An 18,259-nucleotide genomic window follows, 5' to 3' on the forward strand; every position below is an offset into this window, starting at 1 on the left:
TGACTTCTGTGAGTCTCAGGTTTCTCATCTCTAAGTAGGGTTATCTCTTGTAGGGCATCCTGAATATTTGGTATGTTTGTAAGACTCTTGGTATATAGAAATCAATACGCATCACTACTATTAAAACAAGTAAACATGTTTTAATGTAGCTCCCAGGCTGTACTGCAACCATGGCCGTGTGCTCCTCCAGGTACAAAGTTGTCACTACTGATTTTTGCCACAAGTTGTGTGTTTAAGTTGTGCATTTGATGTCGTAGGCACTAAATAAGTCATATACTCATCAGTTTCTCTCTACTGTTAACAGGCAATTGTCCCTATGGGAAATCAAGCTCACTGACATAGAAACACCAGAGTCAGGCAGCCACTGGAATAGAACTCTGAGATATTCATCTCTAGATTTCTTCAGACCATTCTGAGGACCTCATTGAGTTATGAATCAAGTATGATGGTCCTGGGAAAATGAATGTACATAATTTCATAATTTCTACTTAAGTTGTGCAATTTATTGATTAAGAATTTCCTAGCACAGCAGAATTTCTAACCATAATTCCATAACTTTTTTTTTTAATTAATTTATTTATTTATCCATTTATTCATGTTTGTGTTGGGTCTTCGTTTCTGTGCGAGGGCTTTCTCTAGTTGCGGCAAGTGGGGGCCACTCTTCATCGCGGTGCGCGGGCCTCTCATTATCGCGGCCTCTCTTGTTGCGGACCACAGGCTCTAGACGCACAGGCTCAGTAACTGTGGCTCACGGGCCTAGCTGCTCCGTGGCATGTGGGATCTTCCCAGACCAGGGCTCGAACCCGTGTCCCCTGCATTGGCAGGCAGATTCTCAACCACTGCGCCACCAGGGAAGCCCCCATAACTTCTTGACATTTTTCTCTTCAAGGAATGTCATAAAACAGGGATGTCTTTTTCTGCTTAATTCTGTTTGGAGAGACAAATCTGTTAGGGATAGCAGCAGTGTTATTTAGTGCTGGTGGAGCAGGCGATATTTTTAGACAGAGGGCTGTAAGCCGATGGTTGGAGGGGCAACACAAACTACAGGTGAGGAGAGGAGCCCTGTCAGCGGACAAGCAGGTTCAGCCCCCAGATCTAAGGAAGAATGTGAGGCCACTTATAGGAAGCAAGTCAGGGAGTCAGAGGCAAAATACAAATAATAAAGATAGTTCCAAAGATCAATGGTGAAAGGATGCTTTCTTTGGCAGATATGTTGAGAAAATCAGTTTATTATATAGAGAAAAAGCAAACTAACACTAACATCGCATATGACCATTGATTCAAAGTGGGTTAAAATTGTGAAATATAAGTTTGAGTTGACAGAGACTATTGAGGGAGAAGAAAACTTTAAAAAACAAGACATATATACACTACCAAATGTAAAATAGATAGCTAGTGGGAAGCAGCCACATAGCACAGGGAGATCAGCTCGGTGCTTTGTGACCACCTAGAGGGGTGGGAGGGAGGGAGACTCAAGAGGGAGGGGATATGGGGATATAGGTATATGTATAGCTGATTCACTTTGTTATAAAGCAGAAACTAACACACCATTGTAAAGCAATTATACTTCAATAAAGATGTTAAAAAAAAAACGAGACAAAAAACAAACTCATATGCTATAAAAAGGAGCATCCAGAAAACAAAAAATAAGGTCTTGGAAGTTGTAAATACAAAGAAAAACTGGAAGATAAAATTAAGAAAGTCTCCTAGAAAGGAGAGCAAAAGACCAAGAGATGGACAAAGGGGAGAAAAGGTAAAAACACTAGAAAACCAGCTGAGGAAGACCTGCATCCAAAAATAGAAGGTCCCAAATAGAAGAAAACAGAATGGAAGGCATCAAAGAAAGAATCCCCCCAAATTATTCAAGACATCAATTACCCGATCAAAGAGGTCTCCAGTGGCCCATGATAATGGACAAAAATAGATCCACACACAATAGTACATTGTGGTGAAACTTCAAAACGCTGAGGACAAAAGAAAGACAAGTTTCCAGAGAGAAAAGCAGGTCACATCCAAAAGATCAAGAATAACTTCAGGCTTCTCACCAGTGATGGTGGAAGTCAAAATACAATCAATCTATGACTTTGGGAAAATTATTTCCAACCTACAAATGTGTACATAGCCAGAGGATCAATTTAGGAAGAGCTGCAGTGAAGATGTTTTCAAACATGCAAATTCACAATAAACGTACCTCCTCTCTTTCTCAGGAACTAGCTGGAGAATTCAATTGCTCAGAAATAAGAATTAAACAAAGAAAGACAATGATGTGGAATACTGGAAATAGGAAATACAACCCAAGAATGAAGCAAAGGGAATCCCAAATATGGTAGTAAAGGGGTTTCTGGGTTAGGATGGGCACCAAGCATAGAGTACAACCTTACAGTTTGTGAGAGGTAAAAGGTTTTGGGAGAAAACAAGGGATAGAGCTCATAGAATACTTGATGTGTTTGCTATAATTGAGAGGAGATTTAGGCAATTTGCAGAGGGTTTGTTATTGAATGAGTAATAAGAAAATTTAAAACAAAGAATTTAGAATTATTTATTTTAGGGAAAATAAAAAGCTAGAGAAAAATCAATCAGAGAATATCATGTAGCTCAGCTGTGAGTTATATTTATGTAGTCAAAAAAATTTTAGCATTGAATGCAGATCTCACCAAAATTGTGAATTGGATCTATTGGGAGGATGGACGAACAGGAGGCGTGCCTGTGGGGGACTGAGGGTGGAAAGTTGAAAGAGCTTAAACCCTCTTCTCTCATTATGGGAACCCAATAGAAAAACCCTAAAACTGGAAAACTAAGAGGGAGCAATACAAGCATTTATTTGAATCACCTGGGTATCAGGTTTATGAGCAAATTCTGATTCAATGGGTGTGGGTAGTATCTAAGAGCATTCATTTCTAATGACCTCCAAGGTGATATCTATGCCAATTGTTCACAAACTATACACTGAGTACAAGGATTTAGAGAATAGAAATACATACCAAAGTACTTAACTGAAGCAGCTGAAGTTGTCTGCCTTTGAGAGACAAGAAATAGGGTAGAAAGTTGGAACACTAGACAGCTATTTTTCATAACAAGCCTTGTAGAAATGTTTGGCTCTTTAAATGACGTGCATGTGTGTGTATGAAATAGAAACTAGATGTTTTTCTATGAGAAGAAATAGAACATAAACATATTCACCCCCACCCCCGCCACACACACTTCACCTGATCTGTGCACCAGTACCACACAGCTACGACGGCCATTCCAAATATCATACCTGGCCATGGAATGTCTCCAGTGACAGCATCTCAGAAAATATGGAAGAAGTCTCCCTGAGGAGTGTAGCACTTGGGGTTGATTGTCAGGTTGTCCCCCTCGACTATCGGATGGCATTCATGTACTTCTCTGTAAAACTCTTGTAGCCTTTGACTTCGGCAAAAGCTGAAAAGGCACTGGATAAAATGAAATGTTTCACAGAAATCTAAGACACCTGGTGTTCATAATTATTCCTTTGTGGTGGAAGTATCCAACAACCCCCAATCAGTCTTGTCAAATCCTCAGTGTCCTTCTCCCAGGACCATGTCTTTCTAGTACCTCTACTGGCATTAGCCATGCTATCACATTTCCCTTCACAAAGTACATAAAGCAAATCATCCATTAACTTTTCCTCTCATGGTGCTCTTGAAGATTTCGATTTAGTGTCTAGCCCTGTGGTAAAAATTAAACTGCTATCCGACAGACTGATATTGATGTTTCACAACCACCCAGAGCAGAAATGAACCTGAAGATAAGCTAACAGAGTGAGCCTAACAGAATTAGTCATCAGAAAGCCACAACTCATCTGAAAGGGCCAGAAGCCATGGTCACTCTTCCTGATACAGAGCCTGGCTGGTCAGACCTTATGGACACTTTGGTTTTCTGAAGCAATACTGTATTCTATGTTACAATAAAAATTTGGAAGGATAAGGAGCAGAAATTGGAGACAGCAGATTATGTGTGGTGAGGGGAAATAGTGAAACTCAGCCTGCTGGGAGAGCCTGGAAAAAGTTAGTCAGGTGTAGAAAAGAACCATAATGGATGGAAACTCTAGAAAGATGAGTCCAGACATTTGGGACAACTTATATAGGTTCAAATGACACAAAATTCATCAGAGTAAATTTTAGAGTGGTAGACATTACAACTCTACATTTGTAGAGTTGAGGTTGACAATTTACTTCTTCATTAGTTATTTAATTTAGCACTAACATGTTTGTGTGTGCCAAACATTGTGCTGGGATTACGTGCAAAATGAATGGGCAAGGCAGAAACTCAACCTAGTGCAAGATGTAGACAATACAAGGAAATTGTTTTTGTAGGGAAATACGGTTTGTAACAAAAATACATGGAGGACTTGGGAGATGAGAAAGTCCTCCCATAAGGACAGGAGAAGTGAGTCTTGGAGAGGCTGGTGCCAGAGTGCACATCACTGAGGTCAGAAACCAAAGAACCATGAACAAGGATAACAGGAGATTGGTTCAAGATGGCGGAGTAGAAGGACATGTGCTCACTCCCTCTTGCAAGAACATCGGAATCACAACTGCTGAACAATCATCAATAGGAAGACACTGGAACTCACCAAAAAAGATACCCCACATCCAAAGACAAAGGAGAAGCCACAATGAGATGGTAGGTGGGGCACAATCACAATAAAATCAAATCCCATAACTGCTGGATGGGTGACTCACAAACTGGAGAACACTTACACCACAGAAGTCCACCCACTGGCATGAAGGTTTTGAGCCCCACGTCAGGCTTCCCAACATGGCAGTCTGGCAACAGGAGGAGGAATTCCCAGAGAATCAGACTTTGAAGTCTAGCGGGATTTGATTGCAGGACATTGACAGGACTGAGGGAAACAGAGACTCCACTCTTGGAGGGCACACACAAAGTAGTGTGCGCATTGGGACCCAGGGGAAAGAGCAGTGACCCCATAGGAGACTGAACCAGACCTACCTGCTAGTGCTGGAGGGTCTCCTGCAGAGGCGGGGGGTGGCTGTGGCTCATGATGGGGACAAGGACACTGGTAGCAGAAGTTCTGGGAAGTACTCCTTGGCTTGAGCCCTCCCAGAGTCTGCCATCAGCTCCACCAAAGAGCCTGTAGCCTCCAGTGCTGGGTCACCTCAGGCCAAACAACCAACAGGGAGGAAACCCAGCCGCACCCATCAGCAGACAAGTGGATTAAAGCTTTACTGAGCTCTGCCCACCAGAGCAACACCTAGCTCTACCCACCACCAGTCCCTCCCATCAGGAAGCTTGCACAAGCCTCTTAGATAGCCTCATCCTCCAGAGGACAGACAGCAGAAGTAAGAACTACAATTCTGCAGCTTGTGGAAGGAAAACCACATTCACAGAAAGACAGACAAAATGAAAAGGCAGAGGACTAAGTACCAGATGAAGGAACAAGATAAAACCCCAGAAAAACAACTAAATGAAGTGGAGATAGGCAACCTTCTAGAAAAAGAATTCAGAATAATGATAGCGAAGATGATCCAGGACCTGGAAGGCAGAATGGTGGAATTCACTGCCATGGAACAGAATAAAGAAAAAAGAATGAAAAGAAATGAAGACAGCCTAAGAGACCTCTGGGACAACATTAAATGCAACAACATTCTCATCATAGGGGTCCCAGAAGGAGAAGAGAGAGAGAAAGGACCAGAGAAAATATTTGAAGAGATTATAGTCGAAAACTTCCCTAACATGAGAGAGGAAACAGCCACCTAAGTCCAGGAAGCACAGAGAGTCCCAGGCAGGATAAACCCAAGGAGAAACACGCCGAGACACATAGTAATCAAATTGACAAAAATTAAAGACAAAAATTATTGAAAGCAACTACGGAAAAACGACAAATAACATACAAGGGAACTCCCATAAGGTTAACAGCTGATTTCTCAGAAGAAACTCTACAAGCCAGAAGGGAGTGGCACGATATATTTAAAGTGCTGAAAGAGAAGAACCTACAACCAAGATTACTCTACCCGGCAAGGATCTCATTCAGATTCGACAGAGAAGTCAAAAGCTTTACAGACAAGCAAAAGCTAAGAGAATTCAGCACCACCAAACCAGCTCTACAACAAATGCTAAAGGAACTTCTCTAAGTGGGAAACACAAGAGAAGAAAAGGACCTACAAAAACGAACACGTAACAATTAAGAAAATGGTAATAGGAACATACATATCGATAATTACCTTAAACGTGAATGGGTTAAATGCTCCAACCAAAAGACACAGGCTCGCTGAATGCATACAAAAACAAGACCCATATATATGCTGTCTACAGGAGACCCACTTCAGACCTAGGGACACATGCAGACTGAAAGTGAGGGGATGGAAAAAGATATTCCATGCAAATGGAAATCAAAAGAAAGCTGGAGTAGCAATACTCATATCAGATAAAATAGACTTTAAAATAAAGAATGTTACAAGAGACAAGGAAGGACACTATATAATGATCAACGGATCAATCCAAGAAGAAGATATAACAATTACAAATATATATGCACCCAACATAGGAGCACCTCAATACATAAGGCAACTACTAACAGCTATAAAAGAGGAAATCGACAGTAACACAATAATAGTGGGGGACTTTTAACACCTCACTTACACCAAAGGACAGATCATCCAAACAGAAAATTAATAAGGAAACACAAGCTTTAAATGACACAATAGACCAGATAGATTTAATTGATATTTATAGGACATTCCATCCAAAAACAGCAGATTACACTTTCTTCTCAAGTGTACATGGAACATTCTCCAGGATAGATCACATCTTGGGTCACAAATCAAGCCGCGGTAAATTTAAGAAAATTGAAATCATATCAAGCATCTTTTCTGACCACAACGCTATGAGATTAGAAATCAATTACAGGGAAAAAAACACAAACACATGGAGGCTAAACAATACGTTACTAAATAACCAAGAGGTCACTGAAGAAATCAAAGAGGAAATCAAAAAATACCTAGAGACAAATTACAATGAAAACACGATGATCCAAAACCTATGGGATGCAACAAAAGCAGTTCTAAGAGGGAAGTTTATAGCAATACAAGCCTACCTCAAGAAACAAGAAAAATCTCAAATAAACAATCTAACCTTACACCTAAAGGAACTAGAGAAAGAAGAACAAACAAAACCCAAAGTTAGTAGAAGGAAAGAAATCATAAAGATCAGAGCAGAAATAAATGAAATAGAAACAAAGAAAACAACAGCAAAGACCAATAAAACTACAAGCTGGTTCTTTGAGAAGATAAAATTGATAAACCTTTAGTGAGACTCATCAAGAAAAAGAGGGAGAGGACTCAAATCAATAAAATCAGAAATGAAAAAGGAGAAGTTACAATGGACACCACAGAAATACAAAGCATCATAAGAGACTACGACAAGCAACTCTATGCCAATAAAATGGACAACCTGGAAGAAATGGACAAATTCTTAGAAAGGCATAACCTTCCGAGACTGAACCAGGAAGAAATAGAAAGTATGAACAGACCAATCACAAGTAATGAAATTGAAACTGTGATTAAAAATCTTCCAACAAACAAAAGTCCAGGACCAGATGGCTTCACAGGCGAATTCTATCAAACATTTAGAGAAGAGCTAACACCCATCCTTCTCAAACTCTTCCAAAAAATTGCAGAGGAAGGAACACTCCCAAACTCATTCTATGAGGCCACCATCACCCTGATACCAAAACCAGACAGAGATACTACAAAAAAAGAAAATTACAGACCAATATCACTAATGAATATAGATGCAAAAATCCTCAACAAAATACTAGCAAACAGAATCCAACAACACATTAGAAGGATCATACACCATGATCAAGTGGGATTTATCTCAGGGATGCAAGGATTCTTCAACATATGCAAATCAATCAATGTGACACACCATATTAACAAATTGAAGAGTAAAAACCATATGATCATCTCAATAGATGCAGAAAAAGCTTCTGACAAAGTTCAACACCGAGTTATGATAAAAACTCTCTAAAAAGTGGGTACAGAGGGAACCTACCTCAACATAATAAAGGCCATATATGACAAACCCACAGCAAACATCATTCTCAATGGTGAAAAACTGAAAGCATTTCCTCTAAGATCAGGAACAAGAACAAGGATGTCCACTCTCACCACTATTATTCAACATAGTTTTGGAAGTCCTAGCCACAGCAACCAGAGAAGAAAAAGAAATAAAAGGAATACAAATGGGAAAATAAGAAGTAAAACTGTCATTGTTTGCAGATGACATGATACTATACATAGAGAATCCTAAAGATGCCACCAGAAAACTACTAGAGCTAATCAATGAATCTGGTAAAGTTGCAGGATACAAAATTAATGCACAGAAATCTCTTGCATTCCTATACACTAACAATGAAAGATCAGAAAGAGAAATTAAGGAAACAATCCCATTCACCACTGCAACAAAAAGAATAAAATACCTAGGAATAAACCTACCTAAGGAGGTAAACGACCTGTACTCAGAAAACTATAAGACACTGATGAAAGAAATCAAAGATGACACAAACAGATGGAGAGATATACCATGTTCTTGGATTGGAAGAATCAATATTGTGAAAATGACAATACTACCCAAAGCAATCTACAGATTCAATGCAATCCCTATCAAATTACCAATGGCAGTTTTTAAAGAACTAGAACAAAAAATCTTAAAATTTGTATGGAGACACAAAAGACCCTGAATAGCCAAAGCAGTCTTGAGGGAAAAAAATGAAGCTGGAGGAATCAGACTCCCTGACTTCAGACTATGCTACAAAGCTACAGTAATCAAGACAATATGGTACTGGCACAAAAACAGAAACATAGATCAATGGAACAGGATAGAAAGCCCAGAGATAAACCCAGGCACCTATGGTCAACTAATCTGTGACAAAGGAGACAAGGATATACAATGGAGAAAAGACAGTCTCTTCAATAAGTGGTGCTGGGAAAACTGGACAGCTACATGTAAAAGAATGAAATTAGAACACTCTCTAACACCATATACAAAAATAAACTCAAAATGCATTAGAGGCCTAAATGTAAGACTAGACACTATAAACCTCTTAGAGGAAAACATAGGAAGAGTACTCTTTGACATAAATCACAGCAAGATCTTTTTTGATCCACCTCCTAGAGTAATGGAAATAAAAACAAAAATAAACAAATGGGACCTAATGAAACTTAAAAGCTTTTGTAAAGCAAAGGAAACTACAAACAAGACAAAAAGACAACCCTCAGAATGGGAGAAAACATTTGCTAACAAATCAACGGACAAAGGATTAATCTCCAAAATATATAAACAGCTCAATATTAAAAAGCAAACAAGCCAATCAAAACATGGGCAGAAGACCTAAATAGACATTTCTCCAAAGAAGACATACAGATGGCCAAGGAGCACATGAAAAGCTGCTCAGCATCACTAATTATTAGAGAAATGCAAATCAAAACTACAATGAGGTATCACCTCAAACCAGTTAGAATGGGCATCATCAGAAAATCTACAAACATCAAATGCTGGAGAGGGTGTGGAGAAAAGGGAACCCTCTTGCACTGTTGGTGAGAATGTAAATTGATACAGCCACTATGGAGAACAGTATGGAGGTTCCTTAAAAAACTAAAAATAGATTACCATATGACCCAGCAATCCCACTACTGGGCATATACTCAGAGAAAACCATAATTCAAGAAGACACATGCACCCCAATGTTCACTGCAGTACTATTTACAATAGCCAGGTCATGGAAGCAACCTAGATGCCCATCGACAGACGAATGGATAAAGAAGATGTGGTACGTATGTACAATGGAATATTACTCAGCCATAAAAAGGAACGAAATTGGGTCATTTGTAGAGACGTGGATGGATCTAGAGACTGTCATACAGAGTGAAGTAAGTCAGAAAGAGAAAAACAAATATCGTATATTAACACATATATGTGGAACCTAGAAAAATGGTACAGATGGACTGGTTTGCAGGGCAGAAATAGAGACACAGATGTAGAGAACAAACATATGGACACCAAGGGGGAAAAGTGGTGGTGGGGGGATGAATTGGGAGACTGGGATTGACATGTACACACTGATATGTAGAAAATGGATAACTAATAAGAACCTGCTGTATAAAAAATAAATAAAATAAAATACAAAAATTCAAAAAAAAAAAAAGAATAACAGAAATTCTGGCTAAGTAGAAAGTTCACAAGGAATTGGTACCAGCAATTACCTCTGCAGTAGCACTGTGCAATAAAACTTTCTGCAATGAGGAAACTGTTCTGTATCTGTGCTGTCCAATATGGTAACCACTAGCCATATATTAAGCGCTTGAAATATGGCTAGGCAAATGAGAAATTGAATTTTTAATTTTAATTAATTTAAATTTAAATAGCCACATGTGGTTAATACCATCCATATTCTGTCAAAATCATCAAGTATCATTGTGGATTTGTTGTCTTTGTAGTTCTATCAGTTTTTGTCTCATGTATCTTCTGTGATTAGGTTTGGAAACGTTGTTCAGTGCAACTTGAGTGGGTGTTGGAGCAGGGTGGCTGCTGGACAGGGAAGGGATGAAGACATTTGTTTTCACCCTATATCCTTTATACTGTGTGGATGGATTTCCTATGCAAAGAAAAACAAAAACTATAATAAAAGAAAACCAAAATTAGTGAGCTATAAATTAGATTCATCAATAGTACTTACTGGCATGACTTAAAAGAATAAATAACTGATGATACTAATAAGTGAGAGTCATAAAGGAAAATCCAACCTATGTTTGTTACTCATAACAATAGAATAAGTAATGTACTTTAATAATTTCCATCTAAAACAGTCATAATGAAGTTAATATTAAGTTATCTAAAATTTTCCTAACATTTAATCCTTCATTTAATGAGGATTCTATGTAAATGAAAGGTTTCTGTGCATTGAATCCAATGCACCAATATTTTCATAAAATTGTCAACTTAATGGTTCTAATTTTGTCCATTCTGAACACAAAGATATTAAGATTAAACAAAATAATTTATCTAAGCAATAATTTTTTAAAGGAGGTGAAGTTCTTCTCCGTTACTTCCTCATGCTAAGTTAGTACAGTAAGAAAGAAGTTAGACATTTCAATGATGTGAATTATATAATTGATTGGAAAATGTGACAGATAGAACTGGGAGGCAATGGTCAAGAGCAGTCACACTGAACAGACGCAAGTCCCATGATTTCTAACCCCAGGGCATTGCTCACACTGTTATCACTTACCAAACCCCATGAGAATAAAAGAACCTATCAGCATGATGATCATTTGGAGGGTGTCTGTGTAAATAACTGAGGCCAAGCCTCCTGTAGAGAGAAAGAAAAGAACCAGGACATTTTATTCATGTGTCCTCATCTATCTTTTGTCACCTTTGTTTTCTCCTCCACCCAAACCCTAGAAATAACTCAACAAAAAACGTATCAAAAGCTCCTGGATGGGCCACAAGCTCCCCTTGGCATCCTTATCTCCTTAGTAATTAGGTCTCTCATTGATTCTCCTGTCTCCCTTGCCTTGCCGTGACTCAAAGTTTCTATGAATTATAGTGGAGTTCCATCTTTGTGTGAGTTTTGGATATTAAATAGGGGAAAAGGCAAAGTTTTAATACCATGAAAGTTTCCCTTAATGATCCCTCAATTCACTCCATTTAGCACAGTAGACTTGCTCTCAAAAAACTGGGCAAAGCCATTTTTGCTCTAGTGTCAGAATATTTCATTGTTTCATTAGTCAAGAACTAGATATAGTCGTTGACTTGTGTTTTGCTGCAGTGTTGTTCAAACAACAAAAACTTCTCTTTCAACTCTAGGCTCACAGAGTCTCAGTCAACAAGATATTTCCTTCATGAGAGTGTCATGGGGAAACAAGATGGATACTGAAAATAGGAGATTTATGCCCTTAACTTTCACTTACTCTGAATACATGCTCAAAGTATTAAAATGGTTTCAGGACTATCTTTATTGTTCCAGCTATACTTTTTCTTTATTTTTCCAACTGAGCTGGTATAGTTTAATTTTCATAAGTGAGTATGCATGAGGTGTTACACCAACGTATCTTGTTCATGAAAGCCTGCTTGAACTATTACCACACATCTCCTCCCACAACCAACCCACTGCCCCAATTTTCCTTTCCTGATTCTGTGCCCTGGCATCGTGTATTCATTTGGGCCCTGCCTTAGATTTGCCAGTCTCAGGTCTAAGCCGCTATTTTATCCTGACCTCCCATGTGTATGATACACTGGGTTCCAAATGCCACTCTGGGTACCAAACACATAGCTGGGCCAAGTCACCATTACCCCATCCCATTCACCACATCATTAGGTGCTCACACCAAATACTGAGGATTCCGTTTTCTTTGCTCTAGCTGTGTTTCTGGGTCTGTGCTTGAATCTCACAATGGAAATAAAAGGATATCCTTACATGGCAGTGACAAGGCTAACACTGAGGATGCTAATGGCAGGTTGGGGTGAGATCAGCAGAAGTAGCATGACTGAGCCAAACATGCAATGGACTCACCAGTGGTTGTATAAATAGCAGTTATAGCCAAGAGGATGAAGATCTCCAGATAAAGGTCCAATCCCAAGGCCAGTGTGATGAATATGGCTCCAGAAAATATGTCTGACTAAAGAGGGAACATCCAGGATGGAAAAGAAACATGCACTGCGTCACTTAGCTCTTCACTGATGACTAATATTTACTATAGTATACATGTCACTAATATTTACTATAGTATACATGTCACCTCTACAATCCAATTATGAACTCCTTAGAAGCCAGATCTCATCCTCAGAGGATCAATTACTGGACTGACCATCGAGGTTAATAATGAGTGAGTGAAGAGAAGGTGAGAAATGTCTGCACTATAGCTTGTGTATCCTACTCTTTAATGATGGTCAGCAGAGAAACAACAATAAAGACTAGATTAGTAGATAGAGGGGATACAGAATAGAGGAATGGTTATGGCCAGGAAGGAAGATACTTGAACATGCTTGGGGTAATAGAAAGTAATAGGTAAAATATGATGGGAGGAGGGTAATTATGAAGCAAATAGCCTGAGGCACTGAGAAGAGATGGGATCAAGAGTAGGCAGAGGTCTAGGGGTTGGCCTTTGACAAAAAGGAAGACTCCTCATCCTCAGAGTAGTGGGAAGAAAGTAAGAACAAGGTTATTTGGGTGGAGGAGGGATGAGTGGTTGGTTCACAGCTAAATTTTCTAGATAAAGTGAGAGATGAGGTTTTCTGATAAGAGGTCCAGGAGGTAAAAACATTGTGGATGGTTTAGAATAGTCATTGAGAGGACCAGAGGGAAAATCATAAAGAAACACAGATAAAAGGACTATTGGTTGAGGTTTAGAAGCCAGCAGGGAGTCCTGCAGAGGGATCCTGAGATGCAAGGTCATGTCCACCCAGCTCTACTGGCACCCCTATAGCCCCAAATTGTGCGTCCCAGCTTCTCTCATCTTTCTTCAACACAACAGGTGTTTCTTCAACTCTGATCCTCCCAGGCTTCATATCAAAAACCAAACCCAAACCAAAACAAAAACCTGAGAAATAGGATGTAAGCATGTTAGAAACACAGAAATAAAACCTCTGGGTACAGGAACAGAGTCAGGGGGAAGCTGGATTCAACCAGGGTTGGACTTTTTGCCAGGGGAGTTCAATGAAAGTGGAGATAGGCAAAGAAACTGAGGCTATGTGCTAAAGAGTGATTATAAGGATGGATCGTGGAATCTGAGGGAAAGGAAAGCATGAGTGAGGTCAGGGCAAGGGATAAGGTGGCAGGATTCAGAATCAGAAGAATTAGAGGTAGGTTTCTTTGTAGAACTTGGGTTTGGAAGGTGTGTAATAGGAGATGGTTGCTTTTTTTTCCCCCATGAAATTTGAAATATAACTTGGTATTTTACCATCTCACCAGACATTCATCTTGGTGAAAAGCCTGTTCTTGATGATCTGAGCCTAGAGCCTAACTCTGTGTTACCAACCCAAAGTACTTTCTGCAACGTTGTTATCACTGGGTTTTCAAGGAATGCAATTACTGTGTAAATTGAGGGAAGATTGGACTTTTTACATAATTTAATAGTTACAAAAAGTCTATCATTTCAGAAAAGATATCACCTACTGAGTTGTTACTCATTGTATTTGAGTTGCCATGAAACATAACTGCATCTGTCTGCATTTATGGCTGTCACATTCATACCGATGTACATTGTGGGGGGGGCAATTATTTAACCACAGTATTACGACTTGTGTACTCATGCATAACTATTTACATATTAAAACACACATTACTGTATTATGAATTCCTTGACTTTGGTTTCTCTTATATAGTACAAGTAAGGCATTACATTGATAGTCTTGAAATTATAAATAAGCAGCTTATATTACTAATGACTTTTTAAAAAAAATATTTATTTATTTATTTTGGCTGCACAGGGTCTTAGTTGCAGTGTGAGGGATCTTTAGTTGTGGCATGTGGGATCTAGCTCCCTGACCAGGGATCGAACCCGGCCCCCATGCATTGGGAGCACAGAGTCTTAACCACTGGACCACCAGGGAAGTCCCACTAATGACTTTTTATTGTGGTAAATATATATACTTAGGTTGCTTCCATGTCCTGGCTATTGTAAATAGAGCTGCAATGAACATTTTGGTACATGACTCTTTTTGAATTATGGTTTTCTCAGGGTATATGCCCAGTAGTGGGATTGCTGGGTCGTATGGTAGTTCTATTTTTAGTTTTTTAAGGAACCTCCATACTGTTCTCCATAGTGGCTGTATCAATTTACATTCCCACCAACAGTGCAAGAGGGTTCCCTTTTCTCCACACCCTCTCCAGAATTCTTTTAACACTTATTTGTGACATTTGTTTTGTAGGGGCGATCTCAGATAAAATAGGGTACATTTAAGCAAAGTCAGTATAATAATAAAAAACACTTTCCTTCTGGTCTACATGTCAGATAATCAAGCTGAAAAGGAAAAAGTAAACCTAAACTGGCTTTGACAAAGAGAATAAAGAGGTTATTGTGCAGGGGGGAGCCAGGGTGCCAGAGAATCCTTCTCATTTCTACTACTAAATAGCTGTGCTACTTGAATCAGACATTCCGTTCTTTCTGTGCATCCATTTTTTTTCACATCCTTAATGAAAGGGTGGGTTTACACTCTGGAGCCTCTCGTGACATGTAATTCTTTTACTCTACAAATGCAGGGTCTCTGAAGTTCCTTTTTTTTTGCGTAAAATCTTGGTAGAGAGACCCCATGTAGTTTTAAAACATCTATATGGCTTGACCTTTAAAGGCTCTCTGATCTTAGCACTCTCATCCCTCATGAAGCTAAAATGCCAGGAGGGCATTGAACTCACTGAGATTCTCAAAGCCACACAGATGAACAGGGAGAGCACGGAGAGGTAGATATGGAGTCGCTTCCCACCAAACCGCTTCCTCATATATTCTGGCATGGTCATCACCTTCAGAGACAGACATCAGCAGGGATTCACCTTCAGGGTCCAGCACATTCAGATCATTCAACATTTATTAAGCACCTGTGGGCAGGTAACTGTGTGTGGCACCTTGGGAAGACACAAGTGAGAAAGGCACAGTCCCTTGGGAAAGCAGCAAGGCTGGAATGCACACAGACGTTGGAATCAGGCAATCTTGGGATCTGTTCCCAGATCCAACATTTACTGGAAATGTGACCTCTGGCAAATGACAATCTCTCGTGACAATCTCTCTGTTTTCTCATCTGTAAAGTGGGGCTTTAATATGAAGGTAGATGTAAAATACCTACCACAACACCAAATGCATGGTAGACACTCAACAAATAATTTTTAGTATTTTCACCAATAATGTTGCAGTCTAGCAAAAACAATATAAATAATGAACCATAATTAGGGTTACATAATAAATTGATAATTGAACAAATTGCAGATATATATTCAGGTGTATATTTACGTGATTATCTCTATTGAAAAGAAGAGAGTTATATTAACTTTTATGTAGAGAAAAATCTGAGGTTATAATTACCGAAATACGAGATCAGCTATGTGATCAGTTTAAAAGGTGCATTTTTCTGGTTCCTTCATAGTAGTTTGAGCTCATGATTTCATCTCCCCCAGTATAAAAGAATGTTAAATAAACATTTATTTAACATATATTTATAAACATATATAACATATGTTATTATATAAATAAACATTTATATAATATTATCAAAAGCAAGAAGGGGAACTCTTGAGGCTCAGAAACTGTGCAGAACCCCCTCAAAGATGGTAAGCTATGTCCAAGAACACATGCATGAGTTCTGTGGTGTGTATTCTTACACCAAGGAGAGCCGACCCTTGTCGGCTGTGCAGTGAGCCGACCCTTGTGAATACAGGCAGGGGAATCGAGCCGTGTCCATGGAAATGTTCAACCTCAAACACGCCCCCTGGTCCAGCAGGCCCAGGCCCAGGCCACCATGGCTCCAGAACGCTCACCCCTGCACCGCCTCCACATACACGGATGTATACCCACGTGGCGCTGTTTAGAACCCCCCAAAGCAGGAGACTGCCCAAACGCTCATCACCTGGAGAAGTGCGACATCGACTGAGGCCCCCTCGCCGGGCAAGCCCTGCAGTTAAGGGAGAGAACAAGGGGCGCTGCTGTGAGCCACGGGCAGAGAGGCCCACGCCGCGCCGGCACGGGGAGAGGCAGAGTACGTGGAAATGGAGCTGGTGTGAACTTGTTTATATTGTAACAGCGCCAGCCAGCCACCCCCGTAGTTGTCACGTGCACAGGTGTAGCTCGTGCTCAGTCTAAAAGGTCTGAGGGTGAGGCCTACACTGGGGACACAGTGACACAGCCACGGCCACTCTCTGCTTTTGAGAGGGACTGCAGCCACGTCCGCAGCCACAACTGGGGGAAGGGGTCAGGGACTCGATGTGTTACTGTTCCAGCTACTTACAAATCTACGATGATTTCAAATCAAAAAGTTTAAGAGAAAAAAAAAAAAAGCCAGCCTGTTAGGGCAGTGGAACTAGCCTGGATCACACGGTCATGGTGGACACACGACATGACATGACACACTTGTCAAATCCCAGAGAATGTACAACACCAAGGGCGAACCCCAAGGTAAACTGGGGACTTCGGTTAATAACTGTGTATCAGTATTGGCTCATCAGTTGTAATAAATGTCACCTTTGCACCTTAACAACGGTCACCTTTGAGGTCAGGAGGATCAAGGGAGTGGGGGGGACCTGCTTTCGACATTCTGTGTTCGTCTGTATTGTTTCCATTTTTCATAGGAAGACAACTTTACAGTATTATTTGTGCAGTTATTTTAAAACAATAAAAAGAGTAAAGTGCTTGAATATATGGTGATTGCTTTGCGTTGACAGCATCACTGTTACTACTCCCCGTGATCTTCTGTGCTCAGGGTCTTATCCGGGCTTGGGGAGCATCAGGCCACCTCCTCCTATCCTTGGACGGACTCCCCTGGCTGCTAGATGTCGGGGGGGTGGGCGGGTTCCCAGCAGAAGGTAGGGGGCTGGGTTCCCGTCATCATTACAATCGTCTCTTCTTCCTGTGGGCCCCTCCGGGCTCCCCGAGTTACGGCCCCATCCATTCAGGGACTGATGTCTTTATTAGAACAGGCGCGGAGTGGTGGCCGACTGGCAGCCTCCCTCCATCAATCCATTACAGGGCCCCCCCCTGGGTTATACATGGGCCCGACTGCATCATATATTAGGCAATGGGGTCAGCAACAAGTAGACTGGCAAATTTAGTAAAAGACAAATAAATTAAACCTCCCATCAGCCTTCAGAGCCAAAGGAAAGCAAAGCAACTCGGCCATCAAGGCAGATACCGCATCCTTGTTATTTTGGATTCTGAACAGTACTGTCATTTTTATGGAGTAATGAGGGACAGCGGGCAGAGTGACAAAGAGTCTCAGACTTTCTAGGGAGGGTGTACGTCTCTTACAGCTACGGGACCACAGGGATTGGAGAGGATTAAAGACCAGCCCGAGTCATCTTTGTAGACTCAAAGCTTTGCCGGGGAAATGCCTGGATGGTGGGCAGGTTTTCCATTAACAATAATAATAGCAATAACAACAAGGGTGGCCGAGCTTTACACATCCAAACTGAATAATTTAAGCCTCCCAAGGACTGTTATCCCCAATCTACAGATGAGGACACTGAGCCTCAGAGGTGAAGAGAGTCACAGATCACACAGGAGAACTGGGGTGA

The 18,259-nt window shown here is 40.4% G+C and overlaps 1 pseudogene; it reads right to left on the reverse strand.

Moving 5' to 3' along the window:
• Window positions 1-18,259, reverse strand: part of LOC133075869 (solute carrier family 5 member 4-like) — a 77,077-nt pseudogene that overhangs the window by 12,142 nt on the left and 46,676 nt on the right.

This window comes from Eubalaena glacialis, chromosome 15 (assembly GCF_028564815.1).
Source record: "Eubalaena glacialis isolate mEubGla1 chromosome 15, mEubGla1.1.hap2.+ XY, whole genome shotgun sequence".
Lineage (NCBI taxonomy): Eukaryota > Metazoa > Chordata > Mammalia > Artiodactyla > Balaenidae > Eubalaena > Eubalaena glacialis.